Source organism: Scyliorhinus torazame, chromosome 6 (genome assembly GCF_047496885.1).
Source record: "Scyliorhinus torazame isolate Kashiwa2021f chromosome 6, sScyTor2.1, whole genome shotgun sequence".
Classification (NCBI taxonomy): Eukaryota; Metazoa; Chordata; class Chondrichthyes; order Carcharhiniformes; family Scyliorhinidae; genus Scyliorhinus; species Scyliorhinus torazame.
This window is the reverse complement of record NC_092712.1, coordinates 315,931,216-315,953,896: the sequence shown is the minus strand read 5'-3', so window position 1 is coordinate 315,953,896 and position 22,681 is coordinate 315,931,216. Positions and strand designations below refer to the sequence as shown.

At 48.1% G+C, this 22,681-nt stretch overlaps 1 protein-coding gene across 2 annotated transcripts in view; it reads left to right on the top strand.

The window, feature by feature from the left end:
• Positions 1-1,744: 1,744 nt before the first annotated feature.
• The window catches only part of LOC140425622 (cadherin-20-like), a 200,865-nt gene continuing 179,928 nt past the window's right edge, over positions 1,745-22,681 (top strand). For both annotated transcript variants that reach the window (XM_072510126.1, XM_072510125.1), the window contains exon 1: positions 1,745-1,948. The gene's annotated coding sequence lies outside the window, so the exon portion shown is untranslated. The remainder of the gene's footprint in view (positions 1,949-22,681) is intronic.

Sequence of the window (22,681 nt, the reverse complement as noted above, 5' to 3'; positions counted from 1 at the left end):
GTTTGATTCTCGCCGGCGGGACAGGCATTCCAGCAGCGGGACTTCGGCCCATCACGGGCCAGAGAATCGCCGGGGGGGGGGGGGGGCTCGCCAACCGGCGCGATTCCCACCCCCGCCAAATATCCGGGGCGGGATTCTCCACTCTGGCGCCGAAGTGCCCACGCCGTCGTGAACACCGTCAAGGTTCTTGATGGCGCGAAGCGGCCCCTATCCTGACCGATTCAGGGCCCAATAATGGGCTAGGAGCGGGGCCGCGTCATCTACACGCGCCAGGCTTTGTCGCTTGTAAAGGCGGCGCCGCGTACATGATGCGTGGGTTGGCCGGCGCCAACCTGCGCATGCGTGGATGCCGTCCTCCCTGAGTCCGCCCCGCAAGAAGATGGCGGATGGATCTTGCGAGGCCGTGGAAGGAAGGAGGTCCTCCTTCAGAGAGGACGGCCCGACGATCGGTGGGCACCTATCGCGGGCCACCCCACATTTGAGGTACCCCCCGGTGCAGGATCCCCCCCCCCCCCCCCCCCCCGCAGGCCGACCCCCCAGCGTTCCCGCGCTGTTCCCGATGGCAGCGACCAGGTGTGGACGGCGCCGGGGGGAACCCCCTGTTTTGGGCTAGCCGCTCGGCCCATCCGGGCCTGAGAATAGCAGGGGTGGCGGAGAATCGCCATTTTGGGTGTCTCCGCCGATTCCCCGGCCTGCGGCCCGCGGAACTCGACGGGGCCGTTCCCGCCGCTTGGGAGAATTGCGGGAGGGCGAAGGACCGGCGTCGCGGGAAATTTTGGCGGCCCAGGCGATACTCCCAACCACCGCGGGAGTGGAGAATCTCGCCCCCTGTGCCGGAGAATTCAGCAACCGGCAGGGGCGGGATTCACGCCAGCCCCCGGCGATTCTCCGACCCGGCGGGGGGGGGGGGGGTCAGAGAATCCCGCCCTTCATGTGTCATTGTTCTTCCTTTCCCCCCTCCAGCACCTCCAGCTATTGGTGCACACTCACCCCCTCCTTAGCCAATAAAGAAGTGGCATTGAAGGATTCGGAGGTACCCAAGAGCAATGTGATCATTTGGAAGGCATTTTCAAAAAGTGTCCTGATGGCAAAGAATGAAACACGTCTCGGAATTGGCAGAATTGGAAATATTAACGTGCTCTTAAAAGAAAATGCTGTTCAAAGCAAAAAAGCTTTAAGTTATTTAATTATAAAACAGCTGGAGTGTTATAAACTGCATACATTAGAGAGGGCTCAGCTCCTACTTGTGGAGCACATTGCAACTAAATCAGAGTCAGTGTGTAATGGTGAAAAGCCAGCTTTGTACACTGAGGAGAAATCTGAATTGAAACCAGCACTGGGCAGATCGATTGGTGTGATCTGGGTTTTGTCAAACTGGGAAGCACTGCAGGATTGACAGGGTTAAAGGACTTGTCTCCTCGGAGCTCGCTCGCTCACAGCCCGTTTCCCTGAACCAGGTACCCTGCCCCACTCCAAATATCAATCAATATTCTCCCCCTGACTTTCTCCAGTGAAAGGAAAGGTGGAGAGCTGACACCGCGGGCAGCCCAGCTGTGTGATCATTACAATTCTGTGCGGATAACTCCTGGGGAGAGAGAGGGGGGGAGGCTGGTGCGCTTGCTGGCACCAATTGGCGAATTCCATTTACTCCAGCGTTTAGAGAGTGGAGTACCCCCTGACACTGAGGGAGGAGGCGCAATGAGACAGTTGTAGAAGCTGCATGATCCAGGGGGGGTGGGGGGGGAGAGAGAGAGAGAGGTGGTGGATAAGAAAGTTTATGCTTCTGCATCGCTGCGAGGCATCGCTCAACCAGTGAGAGAGATAAAGAGAGACCTTCCCAAATCCCACCCCTCGGAAACAACTTGTCTCTTCCTCAGCGGGCAGGAGGCTGGAGTGTTTGCTGGAGGTGTGAAAATTGGCAGGAGGAGGTGGCAGTCGGAGGGTTAAGGTAATGGAGCGTTTTATCATTTCCCTTTTTTGCTGGTGACACCACCATTTGTCCCCAAATGCGAAGCAAACATTGTCTCCACGTCCTTAACTGCGGCAGAGAAACGAAAACGTTTGCTTGGGGTTTTACTGACACTCCGTCCAGATTTGCAGCACTTTTGGATTTCCCTCTGTCGCCTCCAGACCTTCACGCCAGCTTGTGGCTTGTCACGTACTTGCCATTGACTTGTTGCCTGGGCTGCGATGTAGGGAGGGGGGACTCCAATTCTGATTAATTCGGGCAGCAAACGTTCTTCGAGACGGAATGAAGGTGTTGTGGAACAAGGGCGCTGTGTAAGAATCGTTAAGGAAACAGTAGCAAGCTTCCGAAGCTGAAATCCTGCCCTGTGAGGTTTCAGGGAAGCTGCCACACACACACACACAGAGCCAGGCAGCTGGCGAGTAGCAGGCGCCAAAAGGGTCATTTTTATTCTTATTTTGCTTTGCTTTGCGAATGGCAGCTCCCCCCACCCCTGCCAAAGGGTTTCTCGACTGGATAAAGGTTTCACTGTTTCGAATGGCCTGACTGGAATGATTCAGGCAATTGGGGGTGTAGGGAGGGTGCTGCCCCCAGCTCACACAAAGTGATGCGCTGTGACTATCTGGGGAGTTTGTGAAATAACCGCGACTGGGATTTCAGGAGAGTCTAAAACTCACTCTGAATGTCTGAATGAGGGGAGAGGGGGTACATCTCTATTCAAAACATCTCATTTAATGCAGGCAATTAGCAGTTTAAATTCTGCTCAATCACTCTGTCCCTTTGTTGACTATTTAATCTTGGAAGGTAATTGGAGTTTGTTTCTTGAATAATGTAGTTATTCTCTGGTTGAGAGAGCCATTAGTTCGCCTCCTGCAATGATCAGGAATCTCGACAGGTATTTTTTTTAAAAAACATTTTGACAAGTGTGTGATTTTTATCCCGTGGGTTTTTTTTGCTAGTGAAATGTTAACGTGACAAGGGACCGGGAGAGGACAAGGAATTGTGCAGATTTATCGGTCATCTAATTTCTTAGCAGGGGGCGGCACGGTTTTATTTGTCACCCTCTGACACAACCTCAGAGTGATGGGAGAGTGAGCGGTTGGGTTTGATACTGGGTTCCGTCAGCCTCAGGTTTCATTTCACCTGAAACTCACCCAGTTGGGTCAGAGACACCGCCATGAGCTGAGACTCTGGTGTATGTTCGGAGTTCTTGACCTGTGCTTGCATCTTATCATCCTGCACCTTGAACTTTTGGAAAGAGTTCAGCCCCCCCCCCCCCCCCCGGCCCCCCCGCCAAAAAAAATACTTTATTCATAACATTTGTAAAAGTACATTCAGTAACCATTCAAAGTTTGCATTGTATAAGGTGCAAATTCAAATCTGTTTATCATAGAATAATAGAATCAACAGTGCAGAAGGAGGCCATTCGGTCCATTGGGTCTGCACCGGCCCTTGGAAAGAACACCCCTCCATCCTATCCCCGTAACCCAGTATCCCCACCTAACCTTTTGGACACTAAGGGGCAATTTAGCATGGCCAATCCATCTAACCTGCACATCTTTGGACTGTGGGAGGAAACCGGAGCACCCGGAGGAAACCCACGCAGACACGGGGAGAACATGCAAACTCCACACAGACAGTGACCCGAGGCCGGAATTGAACCTGGCACCCTGGAGCTGTGAGGCAGCAGTGCTAACCTCTGTGCTACCATTTCGTCACATGCTGAGAGTTACTCATTCAGTTTACAAATATAGGTAATATTTGCAATTCATTACAAATATTGCAATTTGTAATGCAAATATTACATGCAACCCGAGGGGTTTTATGCAGTTTACCATGGCAGAAAGACTTTAGATTGTGGCCTTCCCCCTTTGCAATGGCTAACTCAAGCTTCAGTATGCAGACGTACATGCAAAACAACTCTTTCCCCTTCCTCCTGCCACACCCCATACCCTGCCCAATGGTTCACCTTCACCAACACCATCCCATAACCCAGAGGATCGAAACCCCGGTCTTGTTTGAAGGATCGCTTCAGATGCGGGGAGTCCGAAATAAAAAACGGAAAATTCTAGAAATGCTCAGCCAGTCAGGCAGCAATGGAGAATGAGAGAGCTATTGCTTCAAATCAATGTCCTTTCATCAAATTAGTAATTGGGGACATCCCATCTCAATTATAATATATCCTCCTCCTCCAGGTACCATGCCCCAAGAGGACGTTGGTTACGATGATCTTCCATTGGATACGATGATCTTCCATTGGATTGGTCCATGATTATGCTTGGCTGAGTACTGCAGTGGTTATTGCTTTCCTCAGTATAACTGAGTTTAGCACACTGGGCTAAATCGCTGGCTTTTAAAGCAGACCAGGCAGGCCAACAGCACGGTTCAATTCCCGTACCAGCCTCCCCGAACAGGCGCCGGAATGTGGTGACTAGGGGCTTTTCACAGTAACTTCATTTGAAGCCTACTCGTGACAATAAGCAATTTCTATTCTTCTAACTAACTAGCAAACTCTCTTTCTCTTACCACCTGCCAGCAGGCCTATTGGAGGGATTCACAGGTTGGTAATCAACCTGTGTGGTCACGTTATTCACTCACCTTCTATGGCCATCAACTCCTGAAGTGAGATTTGAACTATACTGCTCTACAATACTGCCCCATCAATTGCATTACTACCCAATACTGATAACATCAAATGCATGCAAAGAGTGTTTTTAAAAAGACAGTATAAATTTATAGGTATCAATGGGATGGGTGCCTATTCTACCCCCAAAGCCTTCATGTCATAAAAGCGATTCTGGAAAAGCTCAGCTCATCCGGCAGAATCTGGAGAGAAAAGTAGAATTAATGTTTCAAGTCCAATGAGACCCTAAGACATAGGAGCAGAATTAGGCCATTCAGCCCATTGGGTCTGCTCCGCCATTCAATCATGGCTGATATTTTCTCATCCCCATTCTCCTGCCTTCTCTCCATAACCTCAGATCCCCTTATGTGATTCTTCTTCAGAACTCTCTCTCCGCAGTCTCTCTCTCCACAGATGCTGCAAGACCTGCTGAGATTTTCCAGCACTTTATGATTTTATTTCAGATTTCCAGTATCTGCAGTATTTTGCTTTTATACCTGGTGTCATGTTTGCTACAGTCCACTTCCACCTCAGAACAAGTCCACTTTCTGTATTGGGGGCCAGGTGTGATGGTGACAGCTTGGTAATGTCACTGAGCTAGGAGGCCAGAGGTTCAGGGCTGTGGGTTCAAACCTCACCATGGCAACTGGTGGAATTTAAATTCAATGAATAACATCTGGAATGGAAGCTAGTCTCATCAATGGTAACCATTGACAACCATCGCCGGTTGCCATAAAAACCCACCTGCTTCACGAATACCCTTTTAGGGATCAAGGAAGTCTGCCATCCTTACTTGGTCTGACCTACATAAAGTTGATGTTTAACTGTCCGTTGCAAATGGTCCAGCAGGCCACTAAGTTCAAGGGCAATTAGGAAAGGGCAGCAAATGCTGGCCTTGCCAGCTACACCCAAATCCCAAGAAAAAAATTAAGAGAAAATAATAAACTTTGCATTATTCCACTCATCTGCAACAGATGCCCAGGGATCAAGCAACCCAGTTTCGGAACCACCACCTAGACTGATGAGCAGGAATAATTGAGCAACCAGGTACATTGGACTTGTCGGAGATGATTGGATACTAAAAGCGGGATCTACTGGTCCTGCCTGACCAGGGGGGTGACGTTGCTGGTAGATGCCGGGAGATGCCTCTTCTGAGATCTAACGGGATTTCGCAAGACATGGGCGGGTTCAATATTTGATAAATCTGCACATTAGAGTGAGTATCTAGTCTCACTCTAATATGCAGCTCACCTGATCTACCCGAGGCATTGGGATATAACCCCTTCACCTCAGAGCTTAGGGAAGCGCCAATCAGAACTGGTTCCCAGGGCAATCAGGCGGAACGACACTTGAGGGGGATCTCGCAAGGGATCAGAGGCCCCAGGGTGAGATGATCTCCAGGCAGGGTGGCACCTTGGCACTGCTGGTGCCACCTGGGCACCTTGGCACTGCCATTTTGGCAATGTCAGCTTGGCATAGTCAAGGTGCCCAAGTGGTACTGCCAGGGTGCTAAGCTAGCAATGCAAAGGTGCCAGGCTGACATTGTGTCTGCACCAGGGATCGGTCCCGGGGGTGCCCTGTCCATGTGAGGTGGGATGCGGAGGGCCAGGGACCCCTTTACAAGTGAGTTGGGGGAGTGGGGGGCACGTTGGGGGGAGGTCGAGAGATCAGGATGCCATTTAAAAATGGTGTCCCAATCTCCTCCTGTACCGAGGAGTTCTGGCGAGCAGAGTTCCTCAGTGCAGGAAACTGGACTAAGAATGGTCTCGGTGGAGTGTTCCTTGCTGAGGACTCCCCTTCAACGCTGCGAGCGTCGGGAAACAAGCGCTCAACATGGGACCCTAGGTTGCGCCCTAAAATTGAATATTAATACAGCTTTAATACAGAAAGTTTGCAAACTCTTTAAAAGTTGGCATTGCCCAGGAATAGAGGACAAAATGTTCAAGCCACAATATTGGGAATCCCTCCGTTAGTTTCCAACCCCGACCAGACCCTTTTTTCAAATCTCCAGCCCTTAAATAATCAGCTGTTTCACCGTATACACGGAGATTTGGCACGATGCAAGTTACTGACCTGGTTTGCTCCCGTCTTTTTTTAAAAAGAAAATGCTCATCATTCCAGCGATCTGTAGCTGATTTACGTAAAACTCCCTCATTGAAGCATGTTGCCAGATGTTCAATGTTCAAAACCTATGATTAAGAATTCTTAAACGCGCACGTGTAACCCCTTTGTAAATGCACCTGTGAAAAATGTCCTTAAATTGGTGTTTCGGGATGAGTGGTGAACATTAGGAAAGTTGCAAATGATTCACAACAGGTGATAGTTATTTTAGTACAAGTAAGAAGCGACAAGAAGCCTCTTCTGCCTTGCTGCTGCAGGACCACAATGTGTTCTGTTTAAAAGGAAAACACCGCAGATGCGGGAAATCGGAAATAAAAACAAAACATGCTGGAAATGGTCAGCAGGTCTGGCAAACCTGCCTTCCTATTCACAACCTCCAATAAAAGCACAGTTACAAGCTGCACAGAAGGAGGTCATCAGCTAAGTCAATGCAGCCACCCTCATGACAGGCCTGTAAACGAGGAGGCAGTTTTCTATTTAGAAGAAAAGCAACAACAATAAGCGTGCGCCTCTCTTCTGTACACCTTTTCTCTTCTCTCCATCAAGTCGAATGCAAACCTAAATTGAACCATCTTTCACTCTTCCTTTTAAAATCCTCACCATGACCTATTTCTTTGGCCAAGAATTTGGCTGCCTGTCCTCATGTACCTTATTCAGCTCACGTCAATCTGGGTCTGATTTCACCCCTATGAAGTGCCTCTTAGTTTTCCTTCTACTTCCAGAAAAGTCGGTTCCAAGCGTCAAAAGCGCTCTTGGATAATGTCCATTGATTGATATCCATTGATTGATATGCACACTCCCGTCCGCCTGGAGCAAGAGGGACAGGAAAATCAGCTCAAGTGTGTTCCAAACACATGTGTGTTACAAACGCGTGGTGTTTATGAGAGACATACTTTGACATAGAATTTACAGTGCAGAAGGAGGCCATTCGGCCCATCGAGTCCGCACCGGAAAGACCAACCCACCTAAACCCACACCTCCACCCTATCCCCACAACCCAGTAACCCCACCTATCCTTTTTGAACACTATGGGCAATCCACTTACCCCTGCACATCTTTGGACTGTGGGAGGAATCCGGAGGAAACCCACGCAGACGTGGGGAGAACGTGCAGACTCCACACAGACAGTGACCCAAGCCGGGAATCGAACTTGGGACCCTGGCGCTGTGAAGCAACTGTGCTAGCCACTGTGCAGCTGTGCTGCAATCTCAATTCTTTTTAAGAAGCCCACTTTGAGAAGGCATTTTCCAGCATGATCCAGGACTCCCCAATCACCTTCTTCGTGCAGGCTGTGGCGAGGCCCACCCTAAAATGAGGAATTATTCTATTTAAGCAAGGTAGCTGCGGTAGCATGAACATCTCAGTTTCTTCCTCTCTACCGAGGCCACAGAAGGGTTTGTAAGTCGAACGCTATAACCTGGAAACGTACCAAATTCCTGGCCCCTGTCCACATGCCAGTGAGGGCACATACTGCCAAGGAGAAATCACATTGCCATCAAGATCCCAGGCTATCAGAGGCTTTGCAGAGCCAACCCTTAGATAAATATTTGAACAAGGAAGTGCATTGAGAATGAACAAGGCAACATGATATGATAATGATTGGGGGAATAATTGGATACTGGAATAATTGAATAATTAGCCACTATAATTGGAAGGACTCATTTTACCAAAATGTCTATGATTCCATGAAACTCCTTATTAAAGAAATCTGTCTTTCTTCACTTACTTGGTGTTTCTGCATGTGTAACAGCTGTCTATCAGAAAGTCACTGGGCCAAGAAAAGAACATTTGAATGTCATCTAAATGAGTGACCACATGAAATGATGGATCTGCAGGAAACAATCTTACACCTAATTGCTTGCACCCAATTTTGCCTACATCTTCAAAGACAATGTGCCATTCAATAATTTTTGAAAACCAAAAATGTGTTCATCACGAATAGTCAAACAGATGAAGAAAGCTCTCAGCAGAGTGCTAACCTCTGCCAGGTTTTTTTAAACTCAATGTTATTGCAATTACATTGCACTTCTTTGAGGCTTTTCTCTGCCTGGTCGATGCTCTGTAACCACAAAGCTGAGAAATAAATCTTTCTATTAAGTGCTTCTATCTAAACGATGAGGCTTCAGGGCAATCTACATCCAACAACCTGGGCGAAATTCTCCGGAAACGGCGCGATGTCCGCCGACTGGCGCCCAAAACGGCGCAAATCAGACGGGCATCGCGCCGCCCCAAAGGTGCGGAATCCTCCACATCTTTGGGGGACGAGCCCCAACCTTGAGGGGCTAGGTCGGCGCCAGACGAATTTCCACCCCGCCAGCTGGCGGGAAAGGCCTTTGGTGCCCCGCCAGCTGGCGCGGAAATTACATCTCCGGGCGGCGCATGCGCGGGAGCGTCAGCGGCCGCTGACGGCATTCCCACGCATGCGCATTGGAGGGAGGCTCTTCTGCCTCCACCATGGTGGAGACCATGGCGGAGGTGGAAGGGAAAGAGTGCCCCCACGGCACAGGCCCGCCCGTGGATCGGTGGGCCCCGATCGCGGGCCAGGCCACCGTGGGTACACCCCCCGGGGCCAGATCGCCCCGCGCACCCCCCCAGGACCCCGGAGCCCGCCCGCGCCGCCTTGTCCCGCCGGTAAGGTAAGTGGTTTAATTTACGCCGGCGGGACAGGCATTTTAGCGGCAGGACTTCGACCCATCCGGGCCGGAGAATCGAGCGGGGGGGCCCGCCAACCGGCGCGCCGCGATTCCCGCCCCCGCCGAATATCCGGTGCCGGATACTTCGGCAACCGGCGGGGGCGGGACCCGGCGGGGGGTCGGAGAATCTCACCCCAGATTTGCATCTTTGCCAGAAACTAATCAGCTCTTCCTTGCGCCATACCTTGCCTGTGCATCACGTTTCCTGGAAATATTTCAGTGGCGGAGGTAATAAGAACAGTGACCACATATACAGGGGGATTTGAGGAAAGGTTGTTTTGCACAGAGGGCGGTGTCGGTCTGGAATGCACTGCCTGGGAGGGTGGTAGAGGTGGGTTGTCTTGCATCCTTTAAAAGGTACCTAGATGAGCAGGTGGCACGTCATAACATTCAAGGCTATGGGCTAAGTGCTGGCAAATGGGATTAGGTAGGCAGGTCAGGTGGTTTTCATGCGTTGGTGCAGATTCAAAGGGCCTCTTGTGCACTGCATTATTCTGTGATTCTGTGACACCTGTTAACATACATTATGTAAATATTTTCAAAATGCAGCGTCCGTATCACATCCATATAAACCCTACAGCGGAGAAGAAGGCCAATCGACCCATTGAGTGTGCACCGACCCTCTGAAAGAGCACCCTACCTAGGCCCACTCCCCCACCCTACCCCCATAACTCCACCTAACCTGTACATCTTTGGACACTAAGAGGCAATTTATCATGGCCAATCCACCTAACCTGCACATCTTTGGATTGTGGAGGAACTGGAGCACCCGGAGGAAATGCACGCACACACGGGGAAGATGTGCAAACTCCACACAGACAGTCACCTGAGGCCGGAATTGTACTCGGGTCCCTAGTGCTGTGGTCTTGTGTGCCAGTTTATTTTGCTGTATCACCAGTGAGAGGATATGTATCAATGCTGGCCTTTGCAAACGCCCAGAGCAGCAACAGATGATTCTCATTCCAATCCTCATCCCCTATGTGCGCTGGCTGAAAAAGGTATCAATGGTCAATTTATGGGCGGCACGGTAGCCTAGTAGTTAGTACTGTTGCTTCACGGTGCCAGGGTCCCGGGTTCGAGTCCCAGCTTGACTGTGTGGAGTCTGCACGTTCTCCCCGTGTCTGTGTGGGTTTCCTCAGGGTGCTCCGGTTTCCTCCCACAAGTCCCGAAAGACGTGCTTGTTGGGTGAATTGGTCATTCTGAATTCTCCCTCAGTGTACCCGAACAGGCGCAGGAGTGTTGATGTAAGCCTACTTGTGACACTAATAAAGATCATTATTATTATTAAAGGAATTGTTCCCACCTGTGAGTTTGCAGCCAGACCGAATGTTAAAGTCCCATATTGTCTCTGCTTCAGAATGGGTCACATCAATGCTGTCCTCACTCAACTGAAGGAAAGTTTTGTTATTATGACCGCTGGAATTCTTGCTTGCCGCTTGTGTAGTAAAATAACAATAAGGAAAAGACATAAACAATTAATTTTGACATAGGTATGGCTTATAATTGTAAAGAACACATGGTCAGGCTCAGAGTAATCTTTTTATTTAACCAGACCGAAGGTGGCAGAACCAGCTGACTACATGGTGGCCCTTAACCTTTTATTCAGTAAGTTATACTGCTGGATGTTTTGTTTCAGTTTGTTGAAAGATTATCTACTCATGGCTTGAGCGTAAGAACTTATGAAAAGAAACTTATTGGAGCCCCGTTAAGCACAAACATGCTACCATAGCTACAGTAATTGAATAACAAAATCATCTTTGATGTATTGACTAATTAAGTTGTAATTAATTAAGTGATTACTCTATTGCAACAACTGTCAATTGGTAGGTAGGAATTCTGATAGTGATTTATGCCTCATTGGTACAGTATGGTGAGACGGAGACTTTGCATAGTCTGCATTCTGCCTGAGAGTTAATTTCTATTGGGATGTCAAATGAAGTGAAACAAATTCCATGGCAATGCTTAACTTGGGCTGTGCTCCAGTTCACCAGATTTCTCTTTGTTCAAGGAGGCACATCTCACATCTCTCCCTCGTCACAGAGACCATTTCTGTTTATGTCCCTGTGCTATTCTTCACTGGGGTTAGAGGGATTAGGGTGGAGGAGGAGTGCGGTGCGTGGGTGAATGGGGATGTGGGGCTCACATGCCAAGGCAAACAGGAGGCAGTCAGGAGGAACATGGATTTATTGATACCAGCTGGAGCCCGTATAAGATAGCAGGGAAGGAGAAAGGTGGCTTTTAACCCTTTCAGCCTCCTCCCTTCCTGGGCCATGTACCCATTTTTTTTTTTTTTAATTCAAAAAAATATACTTTATTCATAAAATTTATCATAAGCATTACAGAGCATTTCGAATTGTCTTGAATGTACATTTCCGTCAGAGCTACACATTGCCTTGACTTTCTTCCATTCAATTTTGATATTATTATACACATATCACTCTTTACATTACAATTCCTTCTTAAATGTTTACATTGTCATGTTTGTTTTATACATTGGAGTGTTGGTGGCCCAGACCGAGGGGGGTTTACACTGTTACCCGCCCTTCGGTGTACATTTGCTGGAAAGACCTTACACAGTGGTCTTTCCCCACTGCACCTTGGCGGCAGCTGCCCCAAGCTTGAGTGCGTCCCTCAGCACGTAGTCCTGGACCTTGGAATGTGCCAGTCTGCAACACTCGGTCGAGGACAGTTCTTTGCACTGGAAGATCAGCAAGTTTCAGGCAGACCAAAGAGCGTCTTTTACCGAGTTGATGACCTTCCAGCAGCAGTTGATATTTGTCTCGGTGTGTGTCCCTGGAAACAGTCCGTAGAGCACAGAGTCCTGTGTCACAGATCTGTTCGGGATTATCCTTGACAAATACCACTGCATCTCTCTCCAGACCTTCTTTGCAAAGGCACATTCCACAAGGAGGTGTGTGACCGTCTCCATTTTACTGCATTTGCAATTGGCAGGAGGCGTGTTAGTGTGAATGAACGTCACCATAGTCCCCGAGGACCATAGGCTGCTCTCCCCTTTTGAGAGAGCTGACTGATGGTGATTTAACCTGAGTGTCACCATACCTCAGGCGAAGGGCAAGGTTGAGAAGGCGGGGCCTTCATGAATAACCTCAGCCGGTGTGGGGATTGAACCCGCGCTGTTGGCATCACTCTGCATCACAAACCAACTGTCTAGTCAATTGAACCAACCCATTGGAAACAGGTCACGGGCATATATTTACAAAAGTAAGCATTGAGAATGCTGGAAATCAAAATAAGAAATGTTGAGCAAGTCGGGCAGGATGTGTGGAGGGAAACAGAACTAATGTTTCAGGCCGATGATCTTTCATCAGAACGGTTTGACTTTCAATTCCAGATTTTTAGTAAATTCAAATTCCACCATCTGCCATGGTGGGACTCGAACGCGTGTCTCCAGACCCACCACCCTGGATCGCTGGGTTACTAGTCCACTGCACCACCCCCTCCCCTTCATGCTGATGCAATGTGCCATCGATTTAGCTCACCGTAAGAATAATGGCCCACCACTTCCTGGGGAACTTCACTAGTGGAAGGCATTGAGATTATCTTCTAGTGCAAAAGGCAGAGAAAACTTTGACGTTATTTCCTGGCACCTTTGCGCTGCCGAGATTCTCGGCAAAACCATGCAATGTTGATCATCATGACCGCCTGCCAATCGAGGATTGCAAATTTCCTGGATTTATGTGACTTTGCCGCTGCCTTGACTGAAAGTTGATGCCAGGTGGGACCTTAGCCACATGTTATCAAGATGTTTCATGGTTCTCTTATGATTCTCAGTCTGTGAGGATCATACCTGTTCTCTGCAGAATGCCATCATGTGAATGGTTCTTTATAATATAAACAACAATATAAGCTCTGATATTTTACCTTACAAAATGTTATCCTCATGTTTATTTTTCTATAATTAATTCATGGAATGTGAGCTTTGCTGGATAGGCCAGCATTTATTGTTTATCCCTAATTGCCTTTGGAAAGGTGATGATGAGCTGCTGCCTTGAACCACGACAGTCCATGTGGTGTAGGTACAACCACAGTGCTGTTAGGGAGGGTGTCCCACGGTTTTGACTCAGCGACAGTGAAGAAACGGTGATATATTTCCAAGTCAGCGTGGTGATTGGGTTGGAGGGCAATTTCAAGGTGATGTTCCCTTGTGTATGCGGTCCTTGTCCTTCTAGATGGCAGTGGTTGTGGGTTTGGAAGTTGCTGTCTAAGGAGGCTTGGTTAGTTCTTGCAGATGACACACACTTCTGCCACTGTGTGTCAGTGGTGGGCGAAGTTTGTGGAAAGGGTGCAAATCAAGAGGGCTGCTTTGTCTTGGATGGTGTGGAGTTTCTGTTGTTGGAGCTGCACTCATCCAGGCAAGTGGAGGGTATTCCATCACACTCCTGACTTTTGCCTTATAGATAGTGGGCAGGCTTTGGGAGTCAGGAGGTAAGTTACTCCCGCAGGATTCCAAGTCTATGACCTATTCTTGTACCCACAGCATTCATATGGCTCGTCCAGTTCAGTTTCTGATCAAAGGTAACCCCCATGATGTTGATAGTGGGGGATTCAGTGATGGTAACACCTTTGAATGTCAAGAGGTGATGGTTAGATAATCTCTTGTTGGAGCTGGTCATTGTCTGGCACTTGTGTGGTATGAATGTTGCTTACCACTTGTCAGCCAAAGCCTGGATATTGTCCAGGTCTTGCTGATTTGGACATGGATTGCTTCAGTGACTGAGAAGTCACGAATCGTTCTGGACATTGCGCAATCATCAGCGAACATTCCTAATTCTGACCTTATGGTGGAAGGAAGGTCATTGATGAAGCAGCCTGGGACACTCTCTTGAGTGAGTCCAGTTTCGTTAGGGTCCCTTGATGCTGCACTCGGTCAAATACTCCCTTAATGTCAAGGATAGTCACTCTCGCCTCACCTGAAGTAAAGCTTTCAAGCTGGTGCAAAACTTGAACATATTTAAATTCATGTGTTCATAATAAATTGATGCTAGAAAATCACTGGTCTTTTCTGATGCTCTGAATTCTTAGCTAAAACTCATTGAACCAGTTCTTATTCATGACTGCGTGTTAGTTGCAATGTATAGTGTGAGAAGGTTGTAGATCAACAGGTTAATAATGAAAGTGAGGGCTTGTTTAATCTAAGTATTTTAAATTAGTGATGTTACCTTATAAATAAAGAATTTAAAAATCTCTAACTTAAAACACCTGTCAAAGAAGAGAGCAGCTGAGTGTGACAAACTCCTGGAAGTGAATTCTTTCCAAAATCAGAATTCCAGCACCCGGGTCATAGAAACTCTGTTCTGCTGAATTTAGTTCATCGATGCAGGCAGAGTAAGCAATTGGCCGCCCCTTTTTCTGAGGCCTCCAGTTAACCATCATGCTGCAAACTATTCCAATTAGTTTCTCAGGAAACCTGGGCCCCAGGCTCGAGAGAGAGAGGTCACTGCGCCACCTCAGGGAATTCAAAATGATGGCCAGTGTTTGTCAATACTGACTCTTACCAACTTCTGCAGATGCACCATAGAAAGCATCCTATCGGGCTGCGCCACAGCCTGGTATGGCAACTGCTCGGCCCAGGACCGCAAGAAACTTCAGAGCGTTGTGAACACCGCCCAGTCCATCACACGAACCTGCCTTCATCTATTGACTCCATTTACACCTCCCGCTGCCTGGGGAAAGCGGGCAGCATAATCAAAGACCCCTCCCACCCGGCTTACTCACTCTTCCAACGTCTTCCATCGGGCAGGAGATACAAAAGTCTGTAAACACGCACAAACAGATTCAAAAACAGCTTCTTCCCTGCTGTTACCAGACTCCTAAGAGGCCCTCTTATAGACTGATCTGATTAATACTACACTCCTGTATGCTTCACTTGATGCCGATGTTATGTAGTTACATTGTGTACCTTGTGTTGCCCTATTACGTATTTTCTTCTCATGTACTAAATGATGTGTTTGAGCTGCAAGCGGAAAAATACATTTCACTGTACCTCGGTACACGTGACAATAAACAAATCCAATCCAATCCACTGTTACTGTGTAAAACTGAAAACAATTGATGATTGACCTTCAACAACCACAACCAACTTCCTTTGTCCCAGGTATGGTGCCAATCAGTGCGGACTATTCCCCCTGATTCTCACTGACTTCAGTTTTACTAAGGATCTTTCGCACACTCTGGTGATAATGCATACAGGATCCTGAGCTTTATAAATAGATGCACAAAGTTACAGACTGAAAAACATTTTGTGGTCTGTACTGGAGTGTTACACTCAATTCCAGGCACAGCACTTTAGGTAGGGTGTGATGTATTGGGTGCTTTGGATCCGTGGAACATATACAGGCTACCAACACTTAAATTAGAACAACACTATTTTATTAAGCTAGAAACTGTTGAACATACTTTCACTGTGGGTTAACACGATGGTAGATTAAACTAAAGACCTATGCCTATCTAACCAGTCTATGCACTCAGCACATGGTGAAGATCTGTGCTGGAAGCTGTAAGCTCTGTCCTTCTGAGAGGCTGCATCCCGAATGAGCGGGAAAACTGATGCCCTCTGTCTTTATAGTGAGTGTGCTCTAACTGGTGATTGGCTGCGGTGTGTGTGTTGATTGGTCTTGCTGTGTGTCCATCAGTGTGTGTGTCTGCACCATGATATACTGGTGTATATTATGACAGGGCGTGAATGGATTAGAGAGGATATAATAAAGATTCATGAGAATGATTCCAGGGGTGAGAGACATCATGAATGTGGATAACTTGGAGAAGCTGGGGCTGTTCTTCTTGGAGAAGAGAAGTTTGAAAGGGGATTTGATCGAGCTGTTCAAACTCAGGAGAGGTCTGGAGATGGAGAGAAACTGTTCCCATCGGCAGGAAGGTCTCTTACCAAAGGACACTGATTTAAACCAAATGGCAAAAGAACGGCAGGGGATGTGAGGAAAAGCTCTTTCCAGCATATGGTTAGAATCTGGAATGAACTGCCCAAGAGCATTCTTAATTCGTTCATGTAATGTGGGCGTGACTAGCAAGGTCAGCATTCATTGCCCATCCCTAATTGCCCTTGAGAAGGTGGTGGTGAATCGCCTTCTTGAACCGCTGCAGTCCCTGTGGCGTAGGTACACCCACCGTGCTGTTAGGTAGGGAATTCCAGGATTTTGATCCAGTGACAGTGAAGGAACGGTTCCAGGTTAGGACTCGGAGGGGAACATGCAGGTGTTCCCGTGCATCTGCTGCCTTGTGCTTCTGTGCGGTAAGGGTGGCAGGTTTGGAAGGAGAGCCTTCGATTGTGGAAGCGGGAGGTCCAATCATGACTTTCAAAAGAGAGTTTGCAGGGCTATGGGGGAAGGGTGGGATATCATGGCATTGACTGAGTTGCTGTTGCAGAGAGGCAGCACAGATACGGTGGACCGAGTGGCCTCCTTCTGTGCTGGAACTGTTCATGATTCTAGCACCCACACATTTACAGTGAAGCGCTGAAATCCAGAAGTTAATTTCACTGCTACCCTGCTCCTCCCTCGCAAACATTCTTGCAGTTTTTGCAGATGGAGTCTGCACACAGCCAGTGCACTGTGTTATGGGCCAGGGTTTAGAGAACCCCAAAGTGTATCATGGAGTTCACCTGACCCACAACTTTTAATAGATTGTGGTGTGGGGAGCATGAAAATGAAAATCGCTTATTGTCCCAAGTAGGCTTCAAATGAAGTTACTGTGAAAAGCCCCTAGTCGCCGCATTCCGGCGCCTGTTCGGGGAGGCTGGTACATAGAACATAGAACATAGAAAATACAGCACAGAACAGGCCCTTCGGCCCACGATGTTGTGCCGGACCTTTGTCCTAGATTAATCATAGATTATCATTGAATTCACAGTGCAGAAGGAGGCCATTCGGCCCTTTGAGTCTGCACCAGCTCTTGGAAAGAGCACCCTACCCAAACTCAACACCTCCACCCAACACCAAGGGCAATTTGGACATGAAGGGCAATTTATCATTGGCCAATTCACCTAACCCGCACATCTTTGGACTGTGGGAGGAAACCGGAGCACCCGGAGGAAACCCACGCACACACGGGGAGGACGTGCAGACTCCGCACAGACAGTGACCCAAGCCGGAATCGAACCTGGGACCCTGGAGCTGTGAAGCAATTGTGCTATCCACAATGCTACCATGCTGCCCTTGAGAACAAATAAATCTACACTATATCATTTTACCGTAATCCATGTACCTATCCAATAGCTGCTTGAAGGTCCCTAATGTTTCCGACTCAACTACTTCCACAGGCAGTGCATTCCATGCCCCCACTACTCTCTGGGTAAAGAACCTACCTCTGATATCCCTCCTATATCTTCCACCTTTCACCTTAAATTTATGTCCCCTCGTAATGGTTTGTTCCACCCGGGGAAAAAGTCTCTGACTGTCTACTCTATCTATTCCCCTGATCATCTTATAAACCTCGATCAAGTCGCCCCTCATCCTTCTCCGTTCTAATGAGAAAAGGCCTAGCACCCTCAACCTTTCCTCGTAAGACCTACTCTCCATTCCAGGCAACATCCTGGTAAATCTTCTTTGCACCTTTTCCAGAGCTTCCACATCCTTCCTAAAATGAGGCGACCAGAACTGTACACAGTACTCCAAATGTGGCCTTACCAAAGTTTTGTACAGCTGCATCATCACCTCACGGCTCTTAAATTCAATCCCTCTGTTAATGAACGCGAGCACACCATAGGCCTTCTTCACAGCTTCACAGGTACGGGAATTGAACCGTGCTGCTGGCCTGCCTTGGTCTGCTTTCAAAGCCAGCTATTTAGCCATGTGCTAAACCAGCCCCCAGCATACGGCCCACTCTACAGGTGTGGTACAGCAGAAATGGAAAAGTACTTTTTTAAAGCAAAACAATGTTTATTCTATGAACTCAAGTTAACCTTTTCAAAACATACAGTGAACATCTTAGCAACCATTAATTCAAATGCAACCCAAAGAATACAACACTAAGTAATGCTTACGCTGTCCTTTTAACATCCAGAAGACTTACAAAAAACGTAACCTTTAACAAAAGCACATCAGGTTAAAGTCACTACTAAGAGCAATTATTAGTTTTAAATCACTAAAGGATCGATTTACATTCTTTAGATTACAGAGAGAGACTCTAATACACCTTCTGGCTGTGACTTCAGCTATCCAGCTCTGAAAACGAAACTAAAACACACCCTGCAGCAAACAGCCTAAAACGAAAGTGAAAAGCGGACAGACAGCCCAGTTCCACCCACTCGCTGACATCACTGCAGTAATAAACACCCATTTCTTAAAGGTACTCTCACTACAGATACTTATATACACACCCATTTATAAACACCCATTTCTTAAAGGTACTCTCACATGACACTTGATATGAACTTCAACCTTTTACTCACACTTCTCACTGTAAATAACATTGAAAATATAATGGTTAAATTAAATAAGAGTCAGGTCCAGACCTTCCGGACCCTGGATGGTCACAACCGGGAACAAACTCTGGGAACAATGCTTCGGAATTCACCGGAAGGACTGCTTCGGGGGTGTCAGTGGCTTAGTGGTGCTCGTCACTTGATTAGTAATCCTGAGGCCATGTTATGTTATGTTATGTGGAGGAGTTTAGGTCCCAGCACGGCAGGTGGCGGAATATAAATGCAACTAACAAACTGGAATGGAAAAGCTAGTTTCGGGAATGGTGACCATGAAACCTTTGTCAATTGTAGCAAAAAATCCACCTGGTTCTCTAATGTCCTTTGCGGAAAGAAATCCGTCCTCCTGTTGGGGCCCGATTTAGCTCAGTTGGCTAGACGGCTAGCATGTGGATCAGGATTGTGGCAACAGCACAGGGTTCGATCCCCATTCCAGCTGAGGTAGACTCAGGGCCTGCCCCTTGACCTACCCCGAGCATAACATCACAGCATTTTGCTGTGACAGCAACTAATTGTCAATGACCTGCCTTCAGTCAGAGAACTGAAGAAGGATGCAGGGGAAATATGTTCCACTCAATGTCGCTTGAGTTGCAAATTCAGAAGAAGGCAACCACCTGTCAACCGTCTGAAACAGCTTCATTTAAAGTAAGAGAACTCCTAATTTCCGTGTTGTGAATGAAGCAAAGTTCCAATTGAAATCAGGAGTGTTGAGTGGTGGGAGTATTCATTATCGCATTTGGCTGAAGTGCGGCCACCTGCAAATGTCGGTTTGAAACATCCTCTGAGGCAATTTCTTTTCAAACCAGATTGGTGTCACGAGCCTTATTCAAACAGCAGCTTTCCCAGCACTACAGCAAAGGAACACAATGGGAGAAGGCCATTGAGTCAGTGAGATTACGGCTGACTTGTGATCGAACTCCAAATGCTCCCTATCCTTTAATACCTTCGACTAACAGAAATGTAGCAGTCTCTGTTTTTAAAAAAAATATTTATCTAGCTTCAATTTCCATTCGCGGAGGAGATTCCCAAACCTCTCCCACCTTTTATGCTTGGGTTTTGAAATGCAACAGTACCACATGTCCTATCTGCCTTGCTGTAGTCATGTGACCTCTGTCATGTGATATGTGCTCTGTAGGCTGCTACGTTCGATGAGTTCAATAAAGACCCCTTACTGAGACAGACGCTGAAGAAACACTGCCGTCTTTGAACACAAAGCACATTGTGTGTAGAAATGTTCCTCATTTCACTTCAAATTTTTTGACTATACCCTCTAGACTCAGCCAGTGGAAATGTCGTCTCCCTCTCTGTTTCCCTTAGTATCTCAGGAAGGTCACGACACCCTGGGCTAGCACGCGGTCAATTCCAGCTCCACTTGACCCGGAGTCGCCACACAAGTGAAGATCGATTTTTATATTAATACCCGTGGCTTTGGTTGAGTTAAATTGACTACAATCACCAGGTTTGTGAAATATAAACACAACTAACCTTTTATTATTAACAGTGGAAAAATACACAACAGGTCTCAAGGCTTCTGGCAGGTTCTCTCCGAAAAAAGCCACCTGGCAGGAACCAATCGCTGACTGTTGTCAGGCCGAACAATGTCCCTAGCCAACCCACCAGTTGCCAGTTTGGAGGAAGTCAAGCAGATTTCCACGGACAAAAATAATAAAATAAATGGGAACAAAGGAAATAAACAGGAAGGACTCTTACAGGAAACTTTGATCAGATCACTACTTAGCCTTCTAAATTCTGGGGAATACAGCCCTAGTTTCTATAAGCTGTGATTGTAATTTTAACCCTTTAATCTACACTGCACTCTTTCCAAGGCCACTGTATCCTTCCTAAGATGTGGTGCTGAGAGATGGTCACAGTAACTCCAGCACTGTGTATTGGACAGTAATTTAATTATGCCCTATCCTGCCCATGTTAAGCAGCTGGTGATTTAAGAACTGAACAGATGGAACAATTATTTAATTTCTGATCAGAGAACCTAGACGAAAAATAAAATTGATTTTCCTCAATGTGACTCCTCGCCACTTTAGATCAGAAAATGACCCATTACCACAGCAGGAATGAGTGACTTGTCCAAGACATCTTCTTGAATGGGCAGAATATAAAATATTAAAGAAGGAAAGGCAATCTGATTGAAACATTTACAATTCTAAAGGATGTAACCGGCTACATGCTGGGAGGATGTTTTTCTTGGCGAGCAAGGCTGGATTACGGGGTCGCCCATTTAGAAATAAGATGATGAGAAATGTTTTCACTCAAAGGGTTGCAAATCTTTACAATTCTGTACCCAGGAGGAAGGGAATCCTCAGTGTTGAGCATATTCAAGACAGAGATCGATGGATCTTTTGGTGGTAAGGGAATGAAGGATTGTGGAGATCTTGTGTGCAGCAGGTCGCGTCCCTACCCCCGAACCAGAAGGTCTGGGTTCAAGTCAAGTCTCAGGGTGTGATGGCCAAGGAAGGTATGTGCATAAAGCAGGTTGATTCGGAGCCTGTCCATCCTTCCCATACGGCAGGTGGTAAGAGTACCCTGCTGAGGATATTCAAGGACCAGTCCAATGGAAACCCATGGACATCAATGCTCTCTTGGAGCACGGCATTCGAAGAAGGAGGACAGATCGGGTAGGAAAAAGACAGCTGAGGAAATTGTGGAGGCATTGGTGGTGATCTTTCAGGAATCACTGGAGGCAGGAAGGGTCCCAGAGGACTTGAAAGTGGCTAATGTAACACCCCTGTTTAAGAAGGGAGGGAGGCAGAAGAGGGGAAATTATAGGCCGGTTAGCCTGACTTCAGTCATTGGTAAGATTTTAGAGTCTGTTATTAAAGATCAGGGGCGAGATTCTCCGACCCCCCGGCGGGTCGGAGAATCGCCGGGGGCTGGCGTGAATCCCGCCCCCGCCGGTTGCCGAATTCTCCGCCACCAGAGATTCAGAGATTCGGCGGGGGTGGGAATCGCGCCGCGCCGGTTGGCGCCCCCCCCCCCCCCCCTCCCCCGCGATTCTCCGGCCCGAATGGGCCGAAGTCCCGCTGCTAAAATACCTGTCCCGCCGGCGTAGATTAAACCACCTACCTTACCAGCGGGACAAGGGGGCACCGGCGGGCTCCTGGGTCCTGGGCGATCGGGCCCCGGGGGGTGCCCCCACGGTGGCCTGGCCCGCGATCGGGCCCACCGATCCGCGGGCGGGCCTGTGCCGTGGGGGCACTCTTTCCCTTCCACCTTCGCCACGGTCTCCACCATGGCGGAGGCAGAAGAGACTCCCTCCACTGCGCATGCGCAGGAATGCCGTCAGCGGCCGCTAACGCTCCCGCGCATGCGCCGCCCGGAGATGTCATTTCCGCGCCAGCTGGCGGGGCACCAAAGGCCTTTCCCGCCAGCTGGCGGGGCGGAAATTAGTCCGGCGCGGGCCTAGCCCCTTAAGGTTGGGGCTCGGCCCCCCAAGGTGCGGGGCATTCCGCACCTTTGGGCGGCGCGATGCACGACTGATTTGCGCCGTTTTGGGCGCCAGTCGGCGGACATCGCGCCAATACCGGAGAATTTCGCCCGAGATTGCGAAGTACTTGGAAGTGCATGGTAAAATAGGACTGAGTCAGCACGGCTTTGTCAAAGGGAGGTCGTGTCTGACAAATCTATTAGAGTTCTTTGAGGAGGTAACAAGGAAGTTAGACAAAGGAGAACCAGTGTACGAGGTTTAATTAGATTTCCAGAAGGCCTTTGACAAGGTGCCGCATAGAAGACTGTTAAATAAGTTAAGAGTCCATGGTGGTAAGGGTAAGATTCTGGCATGGATAGAGGATTGGCTGACTGGCAGAATG